At 40.9% G+C, this 20188-nt stretch overlaps 1 long non-coding RNA gene across 4 annotated transcripts in view; it reads right to left on the minus strand.

Annotated features, from left to right (window-relative positions):
- LOC136620915 (uncharacterized) overlaps window positions 1–20188 on the minus strand; it is a 756434-nt gene that overhangs the window by 243478 nt on the left and 492768 nt on the right. For all 4 annotated transcript variants that reach the window (XR_010791190.1, XR_010791191.1, XR_010791189.1 and 1 more), the window contains one exon: window positions 18390–18490. This is a non-coding gene — a long non-coding RNA (uncharacterized lncRNA). The remainder of the gene's footprint in view (window positions 1–18389; window positions 18491–20188) is intronic.

Genomic DNA, 20188 nt, shown 5'->3' on the forward strand with positions numbered 1-20188 from the left:
TAGTATCATGCTCTACAATGCAATATAGAATAATTAACTGATACATTGATCTACAATTTTCTTAACATTCCCCACTTTAGATCAATACATCAACACAGTATAACAGTAATACACATATATAATGACTCTACTACAGACCCCCTGGCTGAGGCCCGAAGCTTTATTACCAGGACGCCTGGGTTTACACTTCAAGACTAAGTATGTAATTATTTCATATAAAAGCATTACATTGATATATATATATATATATAAAGTCATTCCACCAATTGTACCCAAAATTAGGCCCGCCCCCAAGAGAAGCTTGGCCTTGATTTATTATGAGATTGATGTTTCTTTCTTCATATATAAATGATTGTCCATCAGGATATAAAATCTTACTTATCGAAGTGTCCATCAGTTATTAGAGCGATCCTCCGGTACAATCAGAACGCACTGGAATCAAAATGTCACACTTCAAAATCATCAAAGTAAAATGGCGCTTCCTTCATACAACTTTTACCCATCACTTGTCAGAAAGAGGTGGTCACCTAACCCAGTAAATCATCCTGTTCTTCGTCATCTTGTATATTTTGAAACATAGTTTTGGTGATGGAAGTGTTAATAATAATAATATTTTGTAACAGTCCTCGGATACAGCAGCAACCGCAGAGTACTAGAATGGAGGCAAATACTGACATAGAGACTAATGTGGAGTATATGACTTGTGACCAGTGTCCGAACAAGTTTTCCAACCAGTCTGTGAATGGATAGTCTATTCCAGAGTTATCAGCTAGTTCATTTTATTATGCATTTAACCCTTCCAGTGCTCAGGTATCATCTGGTGCCGTGTTATTAGGAATGAAAGTACAACAATATCCTCCAATCATTTTACAAACTCTGCTAGTAACATAACAAGAGCCATTCTATTTTGCCATGCAATGAGTGTGAGGTATGTCCTAGTTGTTTCTCTAGGCCCTTGATTGCATCTCTTGTATAATTAACAAATCTCTGTTGGTTATAATATATATATATAATTAATCCAGTCTACATCTTTATCCACTGTTACCCACCATACAAGAAGAGACTCAAAGCCCCTGCAGCCATCCGATTTCTCGCCCTACACTCGTCCGGTACCCCCCTTGGGACCCCGATGGGTCCGAGGAACCTTTGGGAGAGGTGTTCCTAGTTCTCCAGATACGGCCCTTGCTGTTGCCCTCGGAGGTCTTTAGGTACACAGGCATTATCAGTTGTACCAAGCACAATCCCGTTAGGGGCTGTACCTGGCACCTGTTCTAGGCCCGGTCACCACACAACCATCACACGTCTGTGCGTGCTCTCTGTAGCTCAGGCCATATCCCAGAGACAGCGTGCCCTTTACGGTTCTCCTCTCCGCATAGTATCCCTTAGGCAGTCTCCCGTAGTCTGCCTTGGTCCCATTACCAGGTAGCGCGAAGCAAGTATAACCCCAGGATCAGAGGCAACAGCAGGTATTTGGTCCCTGCTCACAGGTGGAAACAGCAAACTCAATGTATAGCATGGATCACTTATCTGTGGGGGGTAGGTACAGTTAAGAAGCTTAATCACACATTTTACGTTCATCACAGCTTGAAGACTTGTCATTAACTTTTATCTATCGTGGGATCAAGTCTTCCTATCTCATATAATTATTAACATTCTCTATACACAATATTTACTGCATAACATTAAGATTTACACAACTACTACTACTCCAATCATCTGCAGTCGCTTGATCCTCCAACGTTAACAACCCCCCCCCCTCAGGAATTTCTCTTATGAAGGGGAGGTGATGGAGTAAGATAAACAGAGCTTTAGCTGTGTCTGCCTCCTACAGCTAACTGCAGTATCCTTGTGCTATCCTTCCCGTAATAGGGACACTCAGCTCTCACATTATCAACAACTTCATTATTATTTTTCTCTTAATGACATTATCACATTGAGAACACCATTTAACAATCAAACTCACTGCAAAACAATCACAGAACTGACATGTACACAAATAACAGCAAGAATGGACGTTCCCTATTCACACAGGTTTATACTAAACTTCATTCCTGATCATCTTCATTACAGGTCTATTCATATCAAGCAAGCAGAGCATTGCTAGTCAGTCACATACCCACTCCCCCTCCCTTTTTCTCACAGAACTCTAAAGCTGAAAAGTGGGGGCGAGGGTGAAACAAGCATTCCAATGTAACAGATGATTTAACCATTTGTGAGCTGACCCCAGCACACAGAGCAGCACTCAGGCCATTGTCATCTTCATCTAATACTACTGTAAACTTTCATTCCCTCACTGTCTGATCCCAGGACTGTCTGCATCATGTAATCATCCCTTCTGTCCTGCTGCCTACTATCCCTGATCCTTGTCAGCAATACCGTCACCCATAGCAACCTGTCACCTCACTACCTGACACTTATCTGAAGGAGACCTTACATATTCCTCGCTAGACTAAATATCATACTGACCCCATCTTATAGCACACACTTAATAAGGTAGACAACATATCATCAACACACAGAAGACAGTGATGGAGGCTTCTGACTATTCCTACACAATTCAGAGAAGGCACTAATCACTGGTGTTGTGTACTACAAGTGCAAGCATTGGGATGCCAGGTAGAAGGTACAGCTATGGGATGTAAGGAGCCAAGATGGCGCCTGGGCGGCGGCTGAAGGTCTTACAGCAGGTACTAAAATGGCCGCAGGCCATGACTGGCACTAAGATGGCCGCCAGGGACGTGGCCTGACTAGGAGTACGATCAAGCCAGGCAAGCATCTAGCCACGCCTTACCCCTTTGTGTGCAATGCCAACAAGTCCCTCATCTGACACACATCTATAATAATCTTTGTGTATAGCGCCAACATATTCTGCAGCGCTTACATAGACAGGCGGAATACAGAAAGACAGAAGTACAAACATTACAGAACCGCGGTTACATAGTAATCAGTTGATGGAAACAATAGGGGTGCGGGTCCTGCTCCAACGAGCTTACATACTACAAGTAATGGGGTGATACAGAAGGTAAAGGGCTGGAGATGTGCACAGTATGGCGGGGTGGAGATGTGCACGGTATGGCGGGGTGGAGATGTGCACGGTATGGCGGGGTGGAGAATGAGGCGTGCTATACACATAGACAATGGTCAGACATTTAGCCGTGTGACGGCAGAAACTGTGTGACTGCAGGAGCGGTTTATGATGGCTAGCAGGGATTGCAGTCAGTAGGTCAGGGAGCAGATCTACCAGTATGGCACTCGTCACTCCTTCTATAGAAGTTACACCCAGAGCTCTCCCAGCATCCCCTATGTGTAGGACGGCGCCCCCTCCTGGTCTTATACTCCCTTCTGCATTGTTTAGCACAAATAATACAAGACCAAAAATTTTTTTAGAGTAGTTTGTAAACCCCTAGGCTGCGAATACTGTCCATATGAGTGCCACCATCCCCCCTGTTGAGACATGACACAGGCCATGGCTCAAAACTGCTGCACATCTGAAGAACAATTTAGGTAAGATAGCTTTTTTTTTTTTTTTTTTTTTTTTAACAGAGATGTACAGTCCATCTACAAAGAGTGTATTCAGCATCCACAAGAGATACATCCTGCAGATCTGGTCTGAGTAACACCTTATGTGCCATCTCTCCTAGACAATTGTGTAGAGGACCGTCTGAAGAAATGGGCAGTAAGGTAGATGGATGGAGCGTAGTACATCCCTAAGTTGTCAGGTGTGGCTGTGAGCAGTAGTGTCATGCAGGGGGATGTCTAGGAGGACTAAGATATGAGTATAACTAACTGCGTGCGGTACTCTGTGTGGGGGGACAGCACTATAGTGGCAGAAGGTCTGACTACCACTTGTACACAGGGTGGGAGCGCTCGGCCACTGGATCTAGTCTGCAGAGTAGTATGCCAGCGGTCTGTTTCCCACCGTGTTCCTGAGTTAACACAGAGGTCATATATCCTTCCCTTGAGTCAACAGTTTGCACAAAGGGCTTGCTGTAATTTGGGAGGCCCAAGACAGATGTGCCCACCAGAGTCTGTTTTAATGTAACAAAGGCTTCTTCAGAGGACCCATCCCACTGGATCTTATCAGCTGCAGCCAGAGGTTCATCATAGATGAGTCTGGTAAAAAGCGCTGTTAGAGATGCAGAATTTGAGATCCAGGAGCTGTAGAAGTTTGTCTGTTACGATCGTGTGGGCAGGCAAAGCACGGAACCCACATGATCATGACCAAAGGGGATGCACACAGGTATCACCAGGGTCACACGGGACTCACACCGGTTTCAGGCAACTGACCCTGTGCTACAAGGGAGGATGACAGTGGCCCTACCTAAGCGGGGACATTGCCCTAATAAGGGCAGCCCAGCGGTCTTCGGATCTGGGCCTTGGTTGATCCTAGGAGCCACGCACCAGAACAGGACGCATTCACATGCCACATGACAGACCCAGAATACACCGCACACAAAATGCAACCACTAGTAACAGATTGGAAGCTGAATATAAATACCAGGTATTAGTTGACATGTTGTACAATATGTTGAAAGCTAGTGGGCCACTTCACGGCTCCTAGTTATACTGCTAGTCCCTACACTAACCAGGAGTCCAGCAGAACCGGACACCGTTCACACCGCACGCTGCAACAGGACAGGACACAGATAGCAGAACACACAGCAAGCTAACACAAAACTGACAGAATTTAAACGTACAAACGGACATGAACCAAGTCACACTGCCAACCTCACCAGACAAGCATTCATGACTGCTCGCCTGAGGGGCCATACAGACTGACCAGGGGATTGGCTAGCAGACAGTACCACACCCAGCCAGCTCAATCATTAACCCTGAGAGTGCTGTGCTGCTGGAAACACAATAGAACAACATATCTCAGCAGCACACGTAACATTGTCATTCCCAAAGAGGACATCATTTGCTCAAGGTTTTGGGACCTCCAGAATTGCTTGCCTACCTTCATCTGACAGGTTATACCCCAAATATTTAACTGTTTGCTGACAATATTGGAGTTTCTACCTGTTTACTTTATGGCCTTGCTCATAAATAAACCTCAAGAGTGTGACTGTGTCCCCCCCCCCCCACAATTCTCTCCACTGTCTGCTGCTGGCTACCAACATACAGTAGTCGCTGACTACCTCTAAGAGGCTGGAACTGGGCTAAGTGTACTGACATAGCCTGGGAGAAAATTGTTGGAGGTTCACAGCAGCCCTGAGGTACTCTGGTGAAGGTATACCTAATTTTATCATAATATCTCATCACAACACATTTACTGGACATATTCGAGACTACATAATCTGACATTTCACAGGCTTATTTGTCTCTAGGTCTGTTATAACTGGTTCAGAGAGGGATTCCCTGTGGGTCCGGCCATTAACCCCTCTTACCAGGATATGACTATTACTACATTTAACATTGGCTACATATTGGGATGTATTAATGCCCTGGTGGCTCCTGAGCCCACCAGGAAAGTAATCATCCGCCCATTCACCTGGAGATCTATCTCAGGCAGTGGAAATTGCCATGAGATCCTCCAAGTGTTGTACATCGACCCCTCCTAGTCATTTTTCCCCAAGGTGGCTGAGAACATTGTTTCTCAGGGCACTCTCGGGTAAAATCACTAGACTTCCCATAATTCCAACACACATTTAAATCCCCGAGCTGCATCCCACCTCTGCTTCTTCCTCTGTCTCTGCTTTCACATCCTCTCGCTGTCCAATGACCTCTCTGACTTTCTTGAACCATCATATCACATTCTTCTCCCCATATAAAAAAAACCTCACTTTCTCACCCTTTTCTTTGTAACACTTTTCTGCATGTTTTGCATATTGCAAAACATCCTGCAAGGATCCCATCCTCAGGGTAACCATGTACCTCATTATATAACCTCCTATTCCCTTCTGATTATACTATAGAAGGGATCTACCATCTCCTCCTCACACATTCGCTTCATGCAATATAAGACAACAATACAAATAGTACATTATGTTAGTAGGCGGCCGCCCTCTTTATATTCTTAATTACTCTATAACATAATATCAAAGAGAAAGTAATAGAAAGATAAGAAGTAAAGTTCCTGGACACCCCTGTGTCCCATGACGTCATCTAACCGCTTTTTACGTGTCGCACGGAGTTAATTCTTTCCTGTAGCCTTCTCACAATGGCTATGGTCTCACATAGACTACTGCTATTGCCCCTTTGGCAACCCATTCGTCTATACTTCTCATTTACCTTACACATTTCACATAGACTACTGCTATTGTCCCTTCGTCTATGATTGCCTCTCATTTACAATACACATTGTAAATTCTACTAACACTAAAGTATACAGAAGAAGAAGAAGAGAGAAGAGAAGTTTAACCATTGTTATACTTACTACACGTTATTTGGGAGGCTTCTAAATTCTCCGGCTAGTTCGGAAAAACGTCACTGTTTCAGACAGGATGCCCGACTGGCCTCTAATGACGTCTAATCAAGACGGAGGTCTTTTAATGATCGGAGAGTACTTCAGACCCACCTTTTCACAGCCAGGCTGTCCTCTCCCTCTGCAGTGAGTGATTCCGGCTCGAAGGACCAAAAATGTAAGGAGAATTTATGTGTTTATCAAAGAGAAGATGATCCCAGATCTCGTGCAGAAGTCTGGGCCCAGGAGAAATACATATCACACCAGCCTGTGCGGTATCAGATGATTTCTAATTTATTCTAAGATGGTCAGAGCATATATAGCATAAATGACATCACAGCAAAAGTATATACCTCCAATACATAATAGGCTGAAACAAAAATGATTAACATAAGTTACACCTCTTAAGGTGTATCTATTACATACAATGAGACCGTTATGAATTCAGGAGAAAGGAATGCATGTAATGCCTTACAGTCCTACCCCCTGTAGTCTTATAGTTTCCTATCTATAGATATGCACACATGGGGGGTCTAGTAGACTCTCATCTTTAATCTATTTTCCTGAGAAGACATGGAGGCCTATAGAAGGGTTTAGTTTAACCCCTTCACTACTCATACTAGTATCATGCTCTACAATGCAATATAGAATAATTAACTGATACATTGATCTACAATTTTCTTAACAATAGGGTTACGAAACTGGCATAAAATAATTAATTTTGTTTCTGGAAGTTGTGTTCTCATGCCCTGTGGTTGCCCATCCTCTCCTGCTTCCAATTTTTGCAGTCCCAATTGACTATTCCTCTATGTCCCATTGTGCACCGTGTTCCTAACATGCAGGATGCCACCCACAGGTGGCAGAGTCCAGTTATGAGGCATGGTGACATGACAGGTTTGTTATTTAACCCCTTTAAAACCAGAGATTCTTAAGTTTTTCAATTTTGTTTTTTCTGCCCCGTTTTCCAAGAGTCAATTTTTTTGTTTTTCCATAGATATAGCTATATGAGGGCTTATTTTTTGCTGTATGAGTTCTGTTTTTAAATAGAACCATTTAATGTTCATATAGTGTACAGAGAAAATGTTTTAAAAAATTATAAGTGTCGTAAATGCAATTGTGCAATAAAAATTACGTCTGAGGGACAGTACGATTATGGTGATACCAAGCTAATAAGCTGTTTATATATTTTATTACTTTTAAAAAGTAAAGATACATTTTTATAAAACAGTTTGCTTTCTGTTGTCATTCTAAGACCAATAACTTTTTTTATTCTTTTGCTGATTGGGCTGTGTGAGGGCTCATTTTTTGCAGGGTAAACTGTGATTTCTATTAGTATCAGTCTGGAATACATACATATTCTTAATCCCATTTCATGTAATATTTTTTTTTTAACCAGAAATTGCAATTCTGGCTTTCGGTACTTTTATTTTTACAGTGTTCACCATGCGTGATAAATCGTGTGATATTTTAATAGGTAAGACTTTTACAAACACAGCAATACCAAATATGTTGGATTTTTCATTGTTTCGATGTTTTTATTTAAAAAAAAAAAAACGGGAAGAGGGAGGTTTTTTGAACCTTTGTTTTTTTAAGTGTTTTAAAAACTTTATTAAACCTTTTTATATGTTTTTATTAAGTCCCTTGATTGCTTGTGCTATATAATGCAATACATCAGTATTGCAGTACATAATGATTTTCAATGTTGCCACAGGTAGGGCTTAATGGTATCCAGGCATGGCAGCCCTGTGAGTCTTTACTAGGCCACATGATTATATTCGGGGCATCCAATGGGGTGCTGGAGGCAACCCCCTCTCCCTAACTGTTTAGATGTGTGGTCAGCTTTGACAGTGAGATCTAAATAGTTAACTACCGCGATCAGAGCTAGCCGGCAGCTGTAAAAAACAGCTCATAGCCGCCAAACATGCAAAGACTTTGCTCCCAAGCCTGCATCTTACACCCTTTGATCACATGACATACATTTATTTGATGCAGTCAGGAAGGGGTTAAAAATAAAATTAAGCATTGGTTACAGATTTTTGACTATGATCTCATTAAATTGTTTAAAAAATTGTCAGCTGCGGTGGTGGATTAAGAGTATGTGGAGGCATGAGCTTAGTGATGGAAGCAAGATAGTTGTGGGCACCAATTTCACAGTTGGCTGAGCATTTGGGGAGGCACTGGGTTAGCAATATGTAAACCATGGGTGCACTGTGCAGAGCCATTTTCAAATAACCATGATGCAGGTTTGAAGCTAGTATCACAGTCATGAGACTATCCGTGCATTTCATCAACTGCTAGGGAATAGCAGTAACATGATGTGTAGGCAACATGACTGTGATGCTAGTGTCATAATGCAAGCATCAAGCCACTACAGGCAGCTGCCCTGTCAACATTCATGGCTTTCGTCTGCAGCGCCAACTTCTTTATTTTCCATATTAGTTTGGATTCATTTGGTGCACAGAAATGTTGGGCAAAGCTTCAGAGATGGGCCACAGGTGATGACAATTCAGTTGCTTTAGTTATAAACCACATCCAGAATACAAAAAACCACAAATAATTACAGTCTCCCACCTTGGGAGGAAAAAAAGTGCCAGATTTCAACCTGGCCACATGAAACTCCTACTTCTTATATACTATAGGTACATGCGACAAGGTACCATTGGTGAATGCTGAAATCTTAGACCATCACTGATTCCAGAAAACAAGGTCCTTTAACCTCTTGGACACTGCACAGAGATTTAGGTTTTCAAAAATGAAAAGAATCATAGAATGAAGGAGTTGAAAGGGACCTCCAGGGTCATCGGGCCCAACCTCCTGCTCAGTGCAGGATTCACTAAATCATCCCAGACAGATGTCTGTCCAGCCTCTGAAGACTTCCATTGAAGAACTCACCACTTCCCATGCCAACCTGTTCCACTCATTCATCACATGCACTGTCTAATATCTAATTTGTGTCTCCTCCCTTTTAGTTTCATCCCATTGCTTCTAGTCTTCCCTTATACAAATGAGAATAGGGTTGATCCCTCTGCACTGTGACAGCCCTTCAGATATTTATGGACAGCTATTAAGTCTCCTCTCAGCCTTCTTATATGCAAGCTAACCATTCCAAGCTCCTCAAAGGACATGATTTGCAGACCACTCACCATCCTGTTGGCTCTTCTCTGAACTTGCTCCAGTTTGTCATTGTCTTTTTTAAGTTGGAGTACCCAAAATTGGACACAGTATTGCAGAGGAGGTCTGACATGTGTTTTAGACTCTATGCTTCTCTTAAAACATCCTAGGATAGTGTTTGCCTTTTTGGCTGCTGCATCACATTGTTGACTCACGTTCAGTCTTTGATCCATTAGTATACCCAAGTCTTTTAAAATGTCCCACTGCTTTGCTCAATTCTTCCCATTCTGTATGTGCTTTTTTATTATTTTTCTTGCCCTTTTTGAGTAAGAGCTCATTCACATTCAAGTATGAGGTTTCAGTCCTTGAAATAGCCAGCGTTTCTACTACATGTATATATATGCATATTTGGTGCATATGCTTTTTCACAAGCACAAAAAATACGCAAGAAGGCCCAATTGATTTCACTATTTTTTTTTCTTCAAAATGTGGTTATTGAGATTTTCTTATGTATAACACATACAATAACTGAAAAATATCAGCGTAACCAGGTTTCAGAAAAATATATTACATTGTAAAATATGATCGATTGGCATAAAGAAAGAGGAGGGAGACAAGAATTTTGAATAAAGAAGTGAAAATACTGACCCTGAATTCAGTCATTGTTCAAATTATAACCTTGGCAAGTAGATAGCTTCTGTCTAAAATAACAGGACAATTATTAGTGAACATGAAGTATGTAACCTGCGGGCCTGTTTCTCCGTGGAAAGCCAAGCATAGGTCCCACGAGTTATAAATTGTGAGGTCTCGAAGTAGATTTTAAAATGTAAACCCCACTACAGAGCTCTCCAGGGAGAGGAAGAAAAAAAAGGAAAAAGGCCCACCTGTCACACACCACTATACTCTTAACAAATACCAGAAACAATTTACGAACAAAAGGAAGGAAAGGACGAAAAATAGAAGGAGAGGGAAGGGAAGAGGACAAAAATTAAGCTTGGGAAAGAGGGACTGTAAAGAGGAAGGGAGAGGGAGAAATCGGTATGCTCTCTCCTGGCCACCACATATATAAAATTGAAGTAGGTCATTGTCCACTGGAACCATTGAAGTGCAATGTGTCGCCCACTACAACGAGCCATCAACAAGCCATCTAGGAAATGCCAAGGTTTCCCTAAAGTCTATCCAGGCTGCCCAAGAATTGGAGAAGCTGGCAATAACCTGGCCTACCTCCAAGTCAGAGAACCTAAGATTCTCCATATACCTGATATAGTCTAGGGCTCCTACTTACATAGTCCTTGTCAACGCTCTCCTCTGTTTCCAGTGTTGGGGAATAATATTGTTACTTTGTGCTGCTGGAACCTGTTGTACTAGGGTTTCTAGCAGCACCGCTTAGGTAGGGCCATGTCATCCCTCCTCCTGTAGTTCAGGGCAAGTTGCATGAAATCCCGGTGTATCCCTCCTTTAGTCACGATCGTGTGGGCCTGTGCTTAGTTTGCCCACATGATTGTAACAAATATGACGCATAGCCATGATAAGATGTCTCAAGAGCCCCTTTTTGGCTTGTGAGATAGAGCCTGGTAACATAGAGAGAAGAGCAATTTCAGGAGTGAGGACCAAGGAGGACTTGCACACTGCTCTATATAGTCTGGCGACGTCGCCCCAGAGGAGAGCAATTAACAAACAGCTCCACCAGATATGATACATAGTACCAACCTCAGAGCAGAACCTCCAACATTCGTTTGGGGTCGCAAGAAAAATTCTGTGGAGATTATCCAGAGTCCTGTACCATTGCATCACTATTTTGTAGTTTAATTCCTGCGCTTTGATCGAGATTGACATCTTATGGGACAGGATGTAGGACTTGTTCCAGAGCTCTCTGGGGAAACATCTCCCAAGCGTCTCCTCCCACTCCGTCTTCCAACTCAAGCGGTCTCCTCCCATCCTCTAATCAATCAGCAACCCGTACAGCAGAGAGACCACATGGGGTGGGGAAGCCGAGGCCACGCATAACTTTTCAAAGGGGGTAAGTAATGATCTGAAATCACAGACTTCACTAATGTGATCTTCTCACAAGTATCTAAAGCTACATACACATGGACAAGCACAATATTGGGCGGAGAAACTCAGCTGATATCGCTCTTGTGAACGTGCGATTTACCCGTGTATGCGAAGCGATTTTCAGGCAATAATGCTATATCCTCTTGTGTGAATTTCACGCGTGCTAGAAGATCAGAAGTGTTTCACATTGATTTCAATAGGAAACCTTGCATCGCACCTGCATGCATATCACATGGCATGAAAGAGCCATGCGAGGCATTAAAGATCACATTGAAATTAATGGGACGCGAAGAGATAGGGCATGCATGTGACTCGGATCACAAGACTAGTTTTTCCTGTCTGTGCAGGACTAATTTTTTTAAACTTGTTTTATTGAACTCACGGCAGAAAAATAGTTCTACTAATAAATGTTAATGTTTGTAAACATGAGGTTATTACAGAGTCCAAAGAGATAACATAGAAGGTTCATATAGATAACATCCGCATATATTATTCAGCTGTAATAAATATGTTAGGGAGGTTTCAGTGGTGTCATATTTTACAACAATGTAACCTTTCATACAAGTAAAAATTAGGTAGAAATATCATACAATAGTTTAAGAAAAAAAAGGACAAATCAAAAATTCTCTTATATCCATTTCATACTTATATATCTAAAGTTATATGTACGGTAATATATATCTAAAGATATATGTACGGTAATTCTTGTTTACTCCATTTTTGTCCTTTATAGGCACATACAAAAGTGCCACCTCTCCACCTTCTCACTTTTCTCCCTCACCCTCTCTAAGGCCTAATGTCCACGGGTGAATTTAATTTGTGGCACCCGCGCAGGAGATCAGCAAATCAAGCCCCCCAAAGGGATGCATTAGCATCCGCAAAACAATTTTAAGCACCTGGACGTGATTTTTTCCCCCGATGCGCGTATTGGGAAATCGCAGAATGATCAATTTTTCTGCGGATCTCATGGGACAACTTCCATTAAAATCAATGGAAGCCATCCGATCTGCGACACAGACAAAGATGTCACTGTGGACATGCCGCAGATCCACGGGAAAGCAGGAAAATTGAAAAAAAAAAAATTGCCCTGCGCATGCATCCGGCACGTCGACGGCGTGTGTGGTCGCATCCACCGTGCTGAAAAAAGAAGAACCGTCTGGCACGGAGGAGACCCACGCTGGATCTGGACAGGTAAGAAAATGTCTTTTCCTGTCCATCTCTGCGTACATGGCTGTATTCTGCTGCAGGATTCACCAGTAGAATCCGTGTGTGCAAGTGGACATGAGGCCCAAATAATCCCACCAGCTTTTCTACAATACCTCAATGCAATCAGCATTCAATATGAACCCATTATATCTCACCATCTTCCCCAAATTTCCTCAAACTTAGTCAAACAGCCTCTTTTTTGATCTACTCCCTTTTCTAAAGATATAACCTCTCTTATTTTTGGGACAAAATTGTCAGGAGGGTGGGGGGCAGGCTGCATCCGACGGGCGGTAATCAGATTCCTGTCCTAATACAATGCTCTCTGAATTCCCGAAAGAGTACGCACATCAAGCCCATCAACAATACCCAATGTGCAAGTTCTGGAATTAAGACCAATATCGACAAGATATATTTTCCTAATTCTCTCTTGTACCCCTTTCCAAAATACATGCAATTTTACACAATCCCGAACCATATGTATTAAATCTGCACCATCCTTGCAATATTTCAAACAGTCTGAGTTTAATCTAATACCCATGTTATCTAACTTTAATGTAGTAAGATAAACTCTATGAACTACGTATAATTACGATACTTGTCGACATTCAGTTAGAGAATCATACACAACACTGTGGCCCATTTATCTTCACTTATATGGCCAAAATTTTTTCCCATTTTTCTTTTACCTGTAAATACTAAGAAAGTATCTTTTCATATAAATAAGTTATTATACCCATTTGCCTGCCTGTTCATGGCACAACTTCTCTAAACCCTATAACATACCTCATAGTTCAATGTCATGTATCTGCTAGCACTGTAATAACTTGTCAAGAAACATGTTATCAGTTATGACTCAGCACTGAAATGATAACAAGTCATTAAACAGCTGAGCAACAGAACCTTATCTATTGAAATGTAACCTTAATGCATCATGAAGTGTACCAATATACAATCTTCTTCCAAGAATGTAACATTTAGGTGTATTATGACATAAAGCTGAGTCAAGATGGCTGAAAGAAAACCTACATCTTGTGGTATCGAAACAAACACATTTGTGCATGGGGAAATAGTTTGTCACGTAGCACTTTAGCTCTCAATACTATAACAATGGTTTGTAACTTAGTAGAGATACAGTGGGGAATACTGAGCTGCAGTATGACCTGCCGGCCCACTGTTATATGCTATATCTTCAGTAAAATGCAACCCCCCCCCCAAAAAAAAACAACAACAACAAAGATTGAATGTGTAGAAATAGGTGCACAAAAGGAAGACCGCAACACCCTGTGAGCGCTAAGAGACGCAAATGCCGAATATATGGATTATTTTACATTGCATTACTGCTTTATTTACTAAACTTATAAATGTGAGGTTCTCCGTGCAGATTTTGATCAAATTGCGTAAGCCATGAGGAGACAGCCATCTATATATTTACGGACAGTCCACAAAATCATTTTTTTTTTAAGTATACAGTCAAGGAGGATGAACTGTCATCTTCATAATAACTGTGTGACAGGCGCCGTCCAATCATCAGCAGTAACTGTAATAACTGTGAAGAGCCTGTGCGGTACAGTCCATGTAATTTCACCATACAGGAAGTTATGTTGACTGAGACACACGTAATTCCCAGGCAATCACAAGACCCAATTAAAGAGTCATATTTAGGTAGAAAGGAATAAATAAACATGGTAATAATAGCTAACTTATATCTACTTGATAACTAGTTACATACAGAATGAAAAAAAATCACTGCAGTGGCCGTTTAACCCTTTAGTGACCACCCCATTGCCTTTTACGTCCTGGCTTGCTGGGTTTTAATCCCCAGGGACGTAAAAACATGCAAGCTGTGGACATGACAGCTCCATGCTGCTGGCTCCCAGAGGTAGGCAACAACCTGGAGCTGTCATCCTGGGCCGCGGGACCAACCCACCCCCTTCCTCACCTCCAGTCACATAATTGCCGGCATTTACCGAATGCTGGCAATCATATGACACTCCATTAAAAGTAAATAAATGTTAAAGATTCAGCTGCCCTGATGGATCGGATCCATCAGGGCAGCTGAAAGTACTCACCCCCATCCTCCGCGATGTCCTGTGGCGTTCTGGCCTCACGGTTACGATGGCGTTTTCTGCGCGTGCGCAACAGACCTCATACTTCAGGTGCATGCACAGAAGGGCGCGCAGTCTGGCAGATTTAAAATCTCTGGCTCCCGGCTAACGTGTGGAGCAAAGAGATGTCACCGGGAGCCGCTGTATGCAGTTCCTGGTCACATGATCGCTGCCATCCAATGGATAACATTGATCATGTAAAGTAAAAAAAATATTGAAAAAAAAGTTTGTTTCATCTCCCCTCACGGATCATATCTGTGAGTGGAGATGAAATTACGTATCTAAGGCCCCCGGATTTATCCACAGAACTCAGTACAGCTTACTTACCTTAGGCCTCCACCGATGTCCCCTGATGGGATCTTTATCCACGGACCTTTCCCCAACTTCGGAGAATGCACCCATCAGCAAAATGGCAGACACAAGCGCAGAAGCAGGGGAAGGCCCGGGAAATTTGAAATCTCCTTGCTCCTGGCTACTAAAGGTAGCCGAGAGCCTGGAGCAGTGACTGAGGTTCGCGGTGAGCTTTCCCCAGTCACGTGATCGCTGTTATCCAATGGATAATGGCGGTCACGTAAAAGTTAAAACACAATTGAAGTTTAATGCTCCTTTTGGTTTGAGCCCCGTTGAGCCACGGACATAATATTAGGGCCACATTGGGTATGTACTTGAATATGGGACAAACGGAGGTATCCATTTTTGGGGGGAAAGTCTTAAATCATATGTGTGCAGTACAAAAAAACCTGTTTTTAAAATGAAATTTTTCCTTCTGCTTTGCTTAGATTCATTCAAAAAGTGTGAGGTAGAAAATATACAGTACAACCCTAGATGAATTTGTGAAGTGGTCTAGTTTTCAAAATGGGGTCATTTGTGGGGGTTCTCCATCGTTTTGGCAGCTCAAGGGCTCTGCAAGTGGGCAATGGGCCCTAAATCACCGTAGAGCAAGATGTCTGTTCTAAAAACCACTGTCTGCTCCTTTCAGTTTCGGCCCCATTGTGCATATGGACAAAACATTAGGGCCACGATGGGTATGTTTCTGAAAATATTACAAACAGGGGGATCCGTTTTGGGGTGTAAGTCTTCATTCATATGTGTGTTGTACAAAAAAAACTGTTTTGAAAATGATATAATTGCACAAAAAATGAAAATCGTAATTTTTTCCTTCTGCTTTGCTTGGATTCATTCAAAAACTGTGGGGTCAAAATACGCAGTACACCCCTAGATGAATTCATTAAGGGGTCTAGTTTTCAAAATGGGGCAATTGTGGGGGTCCTCTGTCATTTCAAGGGCTCTACCAGTGTGCTATGGGGCCTAAAACACCTTCAAGCAAAATTTCTGTTCTGAAAGCCACGGGCTGCTCCTTTTGGTTTGGGCCCCGTTGTGCATACAGACATACAATTAGGGCCACAAGGGGTATGTTTCTGAACACAGGACAAACAGGGGTATCCATTTTGGGTGCAAATCCTCATTATCATGTGCACTACAGGATAAAAATCCTTTAAATCCTTTTTAAATGACATATTTGCAAAAATATGAAATTTTATTTTTTTTCCCTCTAAATTGCATTATTCCTGAAAATAAACTATGGTGTCAAAATACTCCTGACCTCCCTCAGTGAATACATTCAAATGTGTATTTTTTTAAATGGGGTTATTTGTGGGGATATCTATCATTCTGATACCTATGAGCCTTTGCAATCTTGGCTTGGTGTAGGAAAACAAAATGTTCCTCAAAATGTTAATAATTAATGTTAAAATTGTACATCTTCTAAATGGTTAAAAAAAATCTGTTTTTTCCAATGTGCATCCAGAATAGAGTAAACAGACGGAAATATATATCTCATCAAAAAATCTGTACAGTATGTTTGCACAAATTTGAGATATTGCAGTTGAAAATGTGAAAAAATGAGTAATGTTTCAAAATCTTCCCAATTTTGGCGCCTTTAATAAATTTATACACATTCTATTGGTCTACTTTTACCTCCTAAATGAAGTAGAATATATGACAAAAAACAATGTCAGACTCACTTGGATATGTAAAACCTTTACCGAGTTATTCTATGTTAAAGGGACACATGTCAGATTTCCAAAATTAGCCTGGTCATTAAGGCGCAAACAGGCTTGGTCACTAAGGGGTTAAAAAAGCTCCTTATGCTATATATATAGGTTTTGGATGGGAAGTTGTGCTTGTATCAGTCCTGATATTGATTACCAGTTTGTTCTGTCTTTGTTAGGCCCCATTCCAAATTATGTTTTCAGCCACTGTTTGATGTAACGCCAGAAGAAAAAATGCAGCAGCACTCTGCGGGAGCTAATATGTATGCAAACATTTAATATAGTATACATAGCTTTACTGGTATATTTACTATGCATATTAATTTTAGGTTCTTAGGGTACATCTTGACAAACTATGTGAGCCTATCGACCTACATAAACAGACTTAATTTCTCCTACAAGGAAAGTCTACAGGAAAGAAGTTTTTTACATCAACATAGAAGGGGGCTCTTTACTGTAAGAGCAGTGACACCATGGAACTCTCTGCTTGAGGAGGTGGTGATGGCAATTTCAATAAGAGTTCAAGGGAGGTCTGGACGTCTTTCTTTCGAAATACGATATTATAATCATTAACAACTTCAAAAGGGTTGTTGCTCCGGGGCTTATTATGATTGCCAGATTGGAATCAAGAAGTAATTTTCTTCCCTTAAATGGGGCAAATTGGCTTCTACCTCATTGTTTCTTTTCCCTTCCTCTAGATCAACGTTGGGGGTAATGGGCTAAACTGGATGGATATGTGGGTTTTTTTCGGCCTAACATACTATGTTACAAAATAAATTCAACACAAATATATTGTATTGCTCTAATGCATCTTAAATCAGAAATGTCACTTTACAAAAAGTCTGGATCAAAAACATCCCATTAGGTGAATACAGCTATTATACAGACATATGTGTATCCATGGTTATAGACAATAAACAAACCCACTGTGAGGTCTGATCCTGCAATCATGTATTACTCTCATTTAAAAACAAAGCAAACAGGAAATAGAATATGAAATGAAAAGACATTTTAGTTAGTAGAATCCATAATCCACCCTGACACATTGACCTTCATGTAGACTTAGTGATGGACAATGATGTCTATACTTTGTCTTGCAAAAAAACAAAAGTTAGACTGCACATCCAAAGTAAAATAAATGTACAGTATATACAGTAGGTGCATGTTACTGGGGCTGCAATGCAAAGTGAAAGCATGCAGACAGGTTGTAACAAGGAGTAACAAGCAAGAAACGCCAAGAAACATACAAAAATTGCATATATAAATCTAGAACTGCCTTACTGCTATTTCTACTATGCATACTAAATTACTAAATTTATATACATAGTAAATGTATCGGCAATGCAATTCTAAATTCATATATTCAATGTTGATTTACTTTGTTTTGGGCAAAACATAATTTGTAAAGTGAATTACTTATTCCGCTTGCCCACATACATAGGCAAGAACAATCCTTACCTACCCTGAAGATCTCATCCAATTGTCATCCTGGACAACTCCAACATTATCTTTATGGGAAGTAGTTACGGATATGGAAAGAGTCATCTAGCATCATATTCCTTTCAAGAGAAAAGAAGAATATTTCAGGTCTTCTGTAGACAAATCTGCTGCAAATTTCTTGGCCATCCGGTTAAGACAATCTAATCTTATTTGCCACATTATACTATGATAGATCATTAACAGAGTTACTAAAAATGTAGTTCTATTTTTTTTTCTACAATACAGGCAGAAACTATTGTGGTCTCAAAATGACTCAAAGATGGGAAGTAGTCTCATGGTCCAAGAGCATATAATTTGACCTAAGGGTACACTCACATGCATAAAGTATAACAGAACCAACCTGAAGGGTTGGTACAGGTAGCCGGCTCAAGGTTCACTCAGCCTTCCATTCTAACAAGGTTAGTAAAATGAGTACCCAGCTTGCTGGTGGGTAAAAGATGACTGGGGAAGACAATGGCAAACCACCCCACAAAAACAGTCTGCCAAGAAAATGTCACGATATGACGTCCTCCTAGGAGTCAGGCATGACTCGGTGGTTAATTTTTTAACTACAAATTGTTTATATTACTACTTTACACTACTTTATATGCAGCAAAGTTACTTAAAATCAGAAATATATACTTCAAGCCCACAATGGTACATCATCAGCAGTACAATTTAAATTTTAAAAATACTACAGAAATATTTCTAGAATCTAAACTCAACAACATACTTTTTCAAGTGTTTTTCCACTTTCAAGGTTTTCCTTTTTTATATACACATTTTTCCACATCTACATGATGTGTTACTGTCATCCAAAACAACCAATGTGCACAACCTACACATTAAAAATATAGTAAAATCATCCCAGTATTAGTTCTTCTAACCTATTTTCAACATATTTATTATCCCCTTGGTAATAAATATGTTGAAAATATGTTGACCTCAGTAATTATTTGCTAATGAAGCTAACTAAGGCATGCAGAGTGCATGCAGCTCTTTACTTTAGAGCCATTGGCAAACCCTGTGCCACCATTTGGTTCTTTGTATAGTATTACGGTGTTATTCTCTTTTAATACATATTTGTAACCAGTATATTTCCATCTAACAGTTTGCCCCAAGCTATACCTGAGCCTTGAGAAAAGGACTTTACGGTTTATCCCAAGTATAGCTTATGCAGTATGACTGCAGAAGGTGCTGCTACTTTAAAGACTGTAGCTCCAGTTAGAATGCGACCAGAGATATGATTTTGGTCTTGTTTTAGAGCCAATAATCTTCCAGCTAGAGCATTCTAACAGGAGCTAGAGCAGGTTATCATGAGAACTGTAGCTCTCACTTCAGCCTGTGTGCAGAAAAAGGGCAGGCAGTGGGGGTGAGCGGACACTATGCAGGGAGGAGAGAACAATCTTTGTAATTTTCCTTCTGTCCCTGTATGACTTGATATGACCCCAGGTGAGGAGTAACATTGATGCTTGATAATGTTATCACTCCCTCCTTCCTTTATCAATCAGGAAGCAAACTAGCTTTCTGATTGTCACATATGGGAAGAGGTTTTTTTTTTTCCAGAAAAGGAGAGATTAGATGAGCATTTGCTCAATCACTCCAGGACTAGGTCATTTAATCACTCAGATGCTGTGGTCAATGCTGATTGTGGCAATTAAGTGGTTTTATAAACAAAAAATAAAACTTTCCTTTCTCTTGCATAATTTTTATTATTGAAGAAAAAGTATGCACCACAAAATGATACCAATGTAAATTAGAAGTTGCCTCACAAGAAA

Source organism: Eleutherodactylus coqui, chromosome 3 (assembly GCF_035609145.1).
Source record: "Eleutherodactylus coqui strain aEleCoq1 chromosome 3, aEleCoq1.hap1, whole genome shotgun sequence".
NCBI classification, from domain to species: Eukaryota; Metazoa; Chordata; class Amphibia; order Anura; family Eleutherodactylidae; genus Eleutherodactylus; species Eleutherodactylus coqui.